The sequence below is a fragment of the Ixodes scapularis genome, unplaced genomic scaffold, assembly GCF_016920785.2.
Source record: "Ixodes scapularis isolate PalLabHiFi unplaced genomic scaffold, ASM1692078v2 PGA_scaffold7__128_contigs__length_106722199, whole genome shotgun sequence".
In the NCBI taxonomy this organism is placed as follows: domain Eukaryota; kingdom Metazoa; phylum Arthropoda; class Arachnida; order Ixodida; family Ixodidae; genus Ixodes; species Ixodes scapularis.
Window position 1 is genome coordinate 91,176,502 of NW_024609882.1, and position 10,364 is coordinate 91,186,865.

Genomic DNA, 10,364 nt, shown 5'->3' on the forward strand with positions numbered 1-10,364 from the left:
ATCCTTAGAAACAGTGGTGTAACAATGTTGATTCAGCTCTGACATGACTGGCAAGCTGCAATTGCGTGAGCACTTCGTTTGTCTGCAGGGTCACCGTGTGGACATGGGATGAATTCTTCAGGATCCCATCACGGTATTGGAACAAGACTCACATTTCGGCAGTTTCGCTGTCCCTGCAACGCAAAACTTGCTTTGTGCTGTAACTGAAAGCAAGACGTAGGCATTTTTCTTATTTTTTGCAAGCCTCTGTAACCTCCCAGGTTGAGCTGGATTTCATAATGTGATTCAAGAGTCTTTAACCACTTAACTGCCAATGACGAGATATCTTATCATGCTGACTTCTGGCCGCAACTGCCGATGACGAGATAACCCGTCATAAGACTCTGTCATGAGGAAAATACATTCCACAATTTTTTGGGGGGACAAAACGTCAGTTTTCTTGATTATCAATGTCCCAAGCATATTTTATAACATTTCTAGCTTGTTTTGGTGTTAATCTACCAAAAGCAGAGCAATGTTAGTGATTGGAGAGCAATGCCATGCACTTTAAAAATGGGAACCATCATACATGGTTTGCTGTTGTCACACGCCTGAAAAATAAGCGAAACATCGTTCCTCCGACCGATTCAAAGTCCAGCGGCGATGAATAGCTTCCGTCAAATAGGAGGTAAGATCATCTGGACTTGACTGAGTGACCCAGTGATGAAAGTGTAATTGACAATGAGAACTTCCTCATGGCGCAAGATTGGGTTTGCATCCGCATTGATAATGCACGTCCCTCTTCACCCATATTTTGTTTTACTGCATGCCCTGGAGTGCCTCGACATTCGACACACTATAATTCTGTAAATGATCAAGTCTAATCAAAATCACTTTGCATAAACTCTCTTTGTACGGGGCTTGTACAAGTGATATACGTGTGTTTTCACCAATCTAAAAGCACTGTACAAATTTTAAAGAGGTCTTTGACTGCCGGTTTGGAAGATGACGTGTCACTTATGCACGAGTGTTTGTCAAATGTTTTATTTTTAATCAATTTTAATAAACCAATGACCGGTAATCTCTAATGACTGTGATCTTATGCCACCCCCTTTCATGAGTGCCTGTACATTGGGACCTTGTGTTTTACATTGCTCCTTCTGCTCTAAGATTGCTGAGCATGATTTCTCATCTAACATGGAAGTTTTTTTTTTAATTTCTCATGTATCGTTTCATTATTTTGCGGTCTGAATTATTCCATGCTCGGGTTTGTCACCATGGTGTGGAACTGTCTTGCATCATCTGACATAGAGAAATTAATCTGTGCGAAATATGTACATGGCACATTCCTTACAAAATTACCTCTTCCAAGGAAGGTATTGCTGTACCTACATTTCACAATTTCCCTCCACGAACTCTATCAAGTCAAAGTGTTGCACGCAATGTACTAGTATTAATACAATATTTTCCGGATTATGGTCCCAAAGACCTAATTTCAGCATGAAATATTTGTCAGTGGATAGCCCGCACCTACAGCCATTCTCACCTGTATAGTGAGCAAGGACAGATTTTAGCTTTCAAAAGGGTTTTTCATTGACAGCCTACATATGATGCATAGTCCATACACATGAGAAGTGCAGAGACAAGCCAGGCATTGTTCATGCACCACTCGCGGGCTGATCAAGGCTATTCCTGAGGGTCAAGGATGACCTACACTGTCTGCCTAGGGGCAGCTACCTTTCATGTCGCCCACAGAGGTGTTGAGAGCAAAGGCAACACATTTCCTGTTTAAGGCGGCGGTCCCACGCCTGCAGTCTTTAATGATAGCTTTTAACATTTTATTTTTTGGGGGTACTTAGGAAATAGCTACAGAGCTGTCGCTTAGCAGGTATGTTTCTAACATCGGTGGGTAAACTCCAGCAATACCTTATTGACATAACTAACTTACGTGATCAGAAAATTAGAAATCGCTTACCGCTTCCAAGATTTCTCCTTTAATAATAAAGTTTGGATTACCATTTTTTCTACTCGCATTCTACTCGATATTAATCCTAAGTGTGCTACTAAAGGAGAACTTGGAAGCGGTAAGCGATTTCTAAATTTCTAGTTTTCTGATCACATAAATTAGATATGTCAATAAAGCTTGGTTGTAATTTACCCACCGATATTAGAAAAATGCCTGCAAAACGACAGCTCTTTAGCTACTAGGCACTGTAAAAAATAAAATGTTAGACACCAAGAGTAAAGACGGCAGCCGTGGGACCACTGCCTTAATCAGATCATGTAAATATGTAGATGGTCAAATTGGTAGCAGATTTGTAGTACAAATTTTATGACTTTTCATGTACCTCAATGTTTCAGTATACATGCTTGTTTATTCTAGTTATTTTAAGGACATTTTGTAAATTTCGTTTTTACATGATTTTATAATTAAGTATGTTTTGTTTAAATATGAAGATGTTCCTGTATGTAATACAAAGGTGTCGTCATCATCTGGCCAAAGGAACAGAATGTCATTATTACTGTAAAGGCAATGGCACACTTTTTGGAAACCAGCACTATACCACTCTGTTGAAACAGTTTCATGTTGTGAAATTAAATTCTTCCTTGTATTCAAAATAACTTCACTTGTTCCCTCACTTCATGGCGAAGACTGTGTCACAGTAGCAGTCATCGTAGTGCACGACAGTATTCATTTTACTACACAGTAATTTTACTCTCACCAGGTAGGAAGTGCGTGTACCAGAAGAGCGTATGACAGTATTCATTTTCCTCCACAGTAATTTTACTCTCACCAGGTAGGAAGTGCGTGTACCAGAAGAGCGATGAAAGGAGGAGGGAGATGAAAGAGTGATAAATGCCTACACAGAACGTTAACCTCCTCTCCGGGAGCAAAGCTCGCATAGAAAAGCAACGTTAGGTACGTGCCTGTTACGCGTGAGCAACCTGGAAAACTGAATTGAGATGGCACAACTCCACCTACTTTGACACTTGTACTGGTGGTGCTAGAACACCTCCACCGCTTTCCGAAATCGCACTCTGAGCATTAAGAGTAGCAAAGGCGCGTACGCAGGCATACAGTAAGCCGCGGTCGCGGACAGGCGCGCATTTGCGGAACGAGAACATGTCCACGTACAAGAAGCACTGCGTCCGCGAGCCGTCCTCCGCAAGAGTTGCTAGCATTTGGTGCTACGGTGCAGCGGCGAACTCCAAGGATCGTTATGGGTCGTACTCGTAGGGGCGATTTCGACAGCGGCGCGTATGCTGTAGCATTATGTCGGCATGCAGTCCTGGGCGTTCATCTTACCAAGAAACGAGTTCACATCGCCGAGGTGAAAGCATTAGTTGCTAGCGTTTGGTGCTACGGTGCAGCGGCGAACTTCGACGATCGTAGTGGTCGTACTCGTAGGGGCGACTTCGGCAGCGGCGCGTATGCGGTGGCATTATCTCGGCGTGCAGTCCTGGGCGTTCATCTTACCGAAAAACGAGTTCACATCGCTCAGTTGAAAGCATTCGAGTCATCGGTGCAGCGGCGAACTTCGACGATCGTAGTGGTCGTACTCGTAGGGGCGACTTCGGCAGCGGCGCGTATGCGGTGGCATTATCTCGGCGTGCAGTCCTGGGCGTTCATCTTACCGAAAAACGAGTTCACATCGCTAAGTTGAAAGCATTCGAGTCATCTAGGCACGCGCGTGAAACGAAGTGTTTACAGCGGCGCAGCGTAACGCGCGTCTCACCCACCAGCGCAGCGGCGGACGCCATCTTGACAAGACGAAAACGCGCTCAAATGCGTTCAAACGGCGCGGAAGTGACGTCATGTCACGTGACATTTTCAAAACCAATGAAATGGCCGCTTTCGCGTCGCGCCGAAGGGGGCGTGGCCAGGCACTGTACGGGATATGGTTTGCTTATACGCGCCCGGCGTGTGCCTGGTCAGTCGTGTGCCGTAAATCTTAAATTGTTAATAACAAAAAAGTGAAAGCCGCTTACAACTCCCTGTAACGCCGAATTAGAGCGCAGCTCTTGAGGAGGAGGAGGGAAGGGCGCTGGGGGGGGGGGGGTTAGACTAACCAGGGGGGGGGTCACGTGACCTTGGGGATCACGTGACCTTGGGGGTCACGTGACCCCCAATGCCGATGATGTCATCACTGACGTCACTGATGATGTCATCAGTGACGATGACGATGCGGGTACCGATGACGTCATTAGTGACGTCACTGATGACTTCACCAGTGATGCTGACGATGACGATGCGAATGTCGGTGACGTCATCAGTGACGTCGCTGACGACGTCATCAGTGATGATGACGATGACGATGCGGATGCCGGTGACGACATCAGTGACGTCACTGATGACGTCATCAGTGATTATGACGATGACGATGCAGATGTCGGTTACGTCACCGGCATCCACATCGTCATCGTCATCATCACTGATGACGTCACCGGCATCCACATCGTCATCGCCATCATAACTGATGACGTCACCGGCATCCGCATCGTCATCATCACTGATGACGTCACCGGCATCCACATCGTCATCGTCACTGATGACGTCATCATCATTGATGATGTCATCATCACTGATGACGTCACCGGCATCCACATCGTCATCGTCATCATCACTGATGACGTCACCGGCATCCACATCGTCATCGTCATCATCACTGATGATGACGTCATCAGTGACGATGACGATGTGGATGCCGGTGACGTCATCAGTGTCGATGACGTCATCGGGGGGTCACGCGACATCGGCGGGGGTCACGTGACCTCAGGGGAGTCACGTGACCTCGGGGGGTTACGTGCCCCCCACGAAGTCACGTGACCCCGGTGGGGGGCTCGCGCGGTGCATTATGGGACATTTCCCATGATGCACCGCGCGGTTACGCCGACGCCGACGGCGACGCCGACGCCGCTCAAGCCGGAAACGGGCCCCTAAGAGCTGCGCTCTAAAAGTTTACACATTAATCGTTCAGGTTCATTGAAAAAAAAAAAACGCGAGGTGCAAAGTCGCGACAGCGCCGTTAAAATATTAACAAAAAGGTGTCTCGCAGTTAGAAAGCCTTCAAGCGGATAAAAAGAAACATGGACTTCTCCAGCATAGGGAGAGAGTGCGGGCAAGATAACTAGGGCACTCCGGTCGCAAGGTACAACATGACTGTCTTTTCCTCTGCTTTTCAAACTAGAAAAAGAAAAAAACGTTACCCCGACTTTGTACTTTGTACGAATTAGAGGATTATCTACACGGCAAGAAAGACTACTCGTGCTCATGAGTGTCTGAGCTTTGTGACTTCAGGAGAGCGCACGAGAAAGAATTCCCGAAACTGTCCATTCTGATTCTATCCAATTGCATCCTGTGCATCACTGCTACAATCGCTAGCAGCGAACGGAACTTTAGCGCGGCGGGCTACATTATGCAAGCAAGACGGACCTGCCTGAAGAGAGAGTCCATGGACAATTTATTGTTTCTGCAAAAATATGTAGGAAGGAAATTTCTCTTAAACGGAATGAATAGAACAACGAAAAGTGCAATATCCCTTCAATTAATTCATAAGTAAAAAATTCCCCACTTTTGTCTCAAGGATTGTCGGTGTGACATGAGTTCAAAGACTGTCGCAAATGACGCGCATATTTCACCCATACTCTCGACAATACATATTCTAAGTCGACATATTTATGGTATAAAAAACTCGGTCCCAGTTTTCGGGCTCGGCCGGGCTCGGGCTCATATTTGAAAATGTTATCGGGCTCGGACCGAGCCCGGGCCGTGTCTCTACCGGGCCGGGTCGGGCCGGGCCTAGAAATAAAATATTCTGTCGGGCTTGGGCCGGGCCCGGGCCGTGTCTCTACCGGGTTGGGTCGGGCCGGGCCTAGAAATTCCGGCCCGTGCAGTGCTCTAGGTTCTATGACTTGAGACCACTGCGAACTGCCACAGAGCAGAGGCTTGACGAGCATGAGGAAAGCTTTTTTTTTTTTTTGCGACGTATCAAAAGCCTTTAAGACAAAAGGCAGAACTGCATTAGTGTAAGAGGAGATTATGTTGCAAAATGAAAGCCGTTTACAACACTCTATAACGCCGAATTAGAGCGGAGCTTTTGAGGAGGAGGGAAAGGTACTGATGGGAGGGTATAACCCTCCTCCCTTCTCCTCACCTCCTTATCCTCCTCTTCCCCTTCTCTCCTCCCCCTCCCTCCTCCTCATCCCTTCTCCTCGTCCCTCATCCTTCTCGCCGCGCGTTGCATCTTGGGAAATGTCCCATAATGCACCACATGGTTACGCCGACGCCGCTCAAGCCGGAAACGGGCGCCTAAATGCTGCGCCCTAAAATAATATTTTTTTAGAAGCCTTGATCCAAAAAAGCAAACAAAAAAACTTATAGTATTTTTTTCTTTTAATTCCCTGGCATTTTTTGTCATTTGCGAGTTGCGTATAACAATGAGACAAGAATGCAGGTATTTACAAAATTTGTCTTTGAAAATGGTGAAATGTATATATATATATATATATATATATATATATATTGTAGTATTCTTATTAACGTGGTTTGTGTCAAGGATATAAGACTGTACGGTTGGTCGCGTTGTCTGCACCGTAGTTATCTCCAAACCACAACATGTCGTTCTCTGAGGAGTTTGCTATTTTTCTCAGCAAAATAAAAAAGAAGCATGACTTGAATTTATCAGTTGATTTTAGCATTCATTTTAACAATTATTTCAAAACATAAGTCTTCAAAGTACGTGTATCAGCGATAGGCTAAGAATGAAGTAGAAGCTCCGCCTTGATAGCCAGGGTTTCACCTTCGAAAACACATCTACGCACTGTGAAGAGGAGCTTGGTGGAAGGATACAACCACGTGCTACAGATGAAGCTTCTTTGCATGGTTTTGTGTTTCCTTCAAATGTCAATCCCCGTATCTCACATCTACGACCAAAAACATCTTTGTTGTCGGCATTCTGCGGTTCACCAAACCACGGTCATACGATCATTCTCGGACAGTCGACCTCGACGGTGTCGCTTTAAGAAAGCTATTGTTTCCAGTTTTCACGTTGCTTTATGCCCAGATCAGAAAGCTTGTCATCGCAACTTATGATAAAGAGCCCGGACCACAACTTGTGATGTCACGGTGAAGCAAATCCTAGACGCGACCTCACGTATGCAAACCATAAAAGTCTGCTCACAGAGATAGCGGAGTAGGCACCCTATAGCAGGGCACTACAAGCATAGCGCTGACATCGCGCTTAGCACGTGCTGACGGGAGCGTTCACGAGCTTTGCATCGAAGCGTTAGGACTGTTGCTCATGGTGGACGATAAGTAGCTGACGACACGTGAGCAGCGCTTCGCTGCATGTGAAAACCGCCCTTAAGGGGGCACTGGCAAAACATCTCGGCGCTAGTATCTACAAATACCATTCCGTCGGGTTGGCAAACAAATTTTGTGGCGTTGCAGAGCGACTCCGAGAGAGGACGAAGAACACTAAATCGCACTAAATTGCCCGCATCTCAGGGGTGGAAAATTGTGGACACGCGGGGTAAGCAGGTTTCGTGTCTCCCTCGCCAGACACTCGCTTGAGCCGATTTTTCCCACGATCAAAACTGGAAGGCTTCTTGCATACACATTCACATTTATATTACTATTTTTGCCTTTCTGTTCATAGATCCAAAATGAGGCGCAGATAGACCTGCACGCACTCTTTCAATTTCTAGATGGTGAGGGACTGAGTGAGTGGAAGTGATCAAACCTGCCCTGCACGGCAGAGCACCTAGCTCTGATGGGAGGAATGGTACATGGACTCAAAGGCTAGCTGCGACTTGCTTTACTGACTGTTCAGTAAGGTTCGAACGCAAGATAGTGCGCGTGCGAGGCGTAGAAGATGTTCTTGTTCGCTTTTATTGCGGGAAGACAACGGGAAGAAACCAGCGCTGTACGTAATTCTCCAAAACAGGAACAAAATCTCGCCCCTCGTTCCTTCTTGATCTTAGAACAAGTTCCCGTTACAGGTACCTGTGGTTCCAAAGGAACGTGGTTTCGGCACGTTCTGAAGTTTGGAACGTGTCGGTATGTTATTGGTACGTTCTGCGTATTTTTATACAGTGTCGGGCTCGCTAATCAATTGTTAAGATAAAAAGAGGCAGGTAAAACATCCACATCGAGCTAACTGTCAAGTCGACACGATCACATTTATTCCAGGTCTTTGCTTTCCACTATCTCTGGGAAACTTCCTTATGTCATCAAGTAGGAGGTTCAAATAGTCCATAATAAAATCCAATAGGCCTACTAAATTTTTATAAAATTGCCAATAAGTAGAACAAAGAACATACATTAACGCCGTCTTGTTTTCTTGTTACCTCGAATCTGTAATCAGCTCCCGTTTCAGTTCCACCGATACAAAAGAAAACGACGGCGTTCCTTTGTTTCTCCTGAAAAGAACATATTCTAGGAACTTCGTTCCTTTAAACGCTGTTTCCTTCAATACACAGGGCAAAGAAAAATTTTAGAGTTGAATATTATTTTGGGGGAATTTGAAAATTTATTTATTTTTGCACATTTTCCATTGTCAGGCTGTTCTTTGAAAGTTATATTTCGGGTTCAAAAACACTTTTCTTTTCGAGAGCAAATACCTGCTGAACACGCCCCCTTTTCAAATACGCTCCTTGTCTATTGATAACGTTTCTAACAACCGAAACAAAAAAATACAGATCTAAAACCACACCCGCAATCAGCTACATTTTAAAAACTCTCTGGCAACCATTGTATAGCTCTTTCTTTAACCAAGAGAATCCCGAGGCGCTGTGCACGTTTTTTTACCGTATGTGTTTTCAAGTGCCTATGCTTTCCAAATGGACAATGGCGACACTGGACTCTGTTCTTTCATTCAATGGCAATAGCATCGCTCTAGCCAATATTTCGAAGTCCTATAGATTGAACCCTGGGTGGAACACCATCAAGTAGCCGAGGGAAGTCTACCGCAGTAAGATATACTTTGCGCACCCAGCGACACGACAGCTCCCCAGAAAGGCCCGGGAAGCAGGGCGATAAGACGAAAAACGAAGAAATGACGGTTAAAATGACTACCAAGCTGGCGGCTATTGAAGAGGTGATTCTGAGAGTGTTGGCCCAAGAAGCACGTAGCAAGTTCTCATTCACCTGTTTTTTTACTTTAATTTAAATATTTTGAAAGAGTGGTTTGCAGCACACATGTACCATTATGTCCTTAGCCTCCCTTTAAAGAGGATTAATCTTTTATTCCTTTCACTTACATAGGTGTTGAAACACACTGAACTATAACTAAATATATGCACCCAGCAGCTTCTGTGCCACACGTTTTTAATACACTAAAAGAGCTAACGTTTCTCTACTTGAGAAAACTTGATAAAATATTTAATTTTAAATCGGTTTTAATAATTCTAGTTCGGAGGAAACAAAAAATGTTTCAACAAAATGTGACAAATATATGACAGGAATACTCCTAGTCATTACAGAGAAAAATTTCCTCAACCTGGACTCAAAGGCTTAGGGAGTGATGGACTCACCGTGTGCCCTTAATTTCTATCCACTGTCCTTCCATTCAGAGCTCGGTTCCCTGACGTCTACGCGCTCTCTCATTCCATTTTTACACTTAGTTTTCTTTCATATCCTCTGTTTCCTTTAAGGGCGACTCTCGCTCGCACATAAAGACTGTCTTTGAATCCGCGTCATTTTAAATCCTATTTTATGCACGCGTACGTTTATTTTACTGCGTTGGGAAACTGCACCACCGACTCGTGTCAAGACTCGATTAAGTGCTGATAATATCAATATATAAATAAATAAACAAACAAATAAGAGTAGCAGATGCTACAAGCGCGACATCCAGGCTCTCAGCGTCTTACCCAAGCACGAGCGCTCGTGCAGAGCCAGTACCAGACACGTTCATTCTTATATTTACTACTAATTTCGAGCCACACAATATAAAATATGGTGCGATAGCCTGCGACAACAGCGACCACCTTGCAAGTTTTCTTTGTATGGATAAAAATATTTGTAGATGTAAAAGCTCTCGAATTTGCTCTCTGTTTGAAAGCACTGCTGCCGACCGCCTAGCGCGTTACTGAGAAAGTCTCAACAATACAAATTGGGCTGAGGTTTTGACCAAAACGAATGCAAATTAAGCTTATAAAGCACTTGTTTAAACTTTCAAAACTCTTTACAATGAGCACATTCTTTACACATAAATCAGGCGTTTTAGAAAATCCCGAAAAGCTTGGATAGCAGCAGAATTAATTGCAAGGATACAAATGAGAAGCACGCTATATCAAACTTGCATAAAGAAACACAGAAAATCTTAAAACATTTAGGACGTTCGGGCATAGGCTAAACAAATAAAGAAACGTAAAGTTCTCTA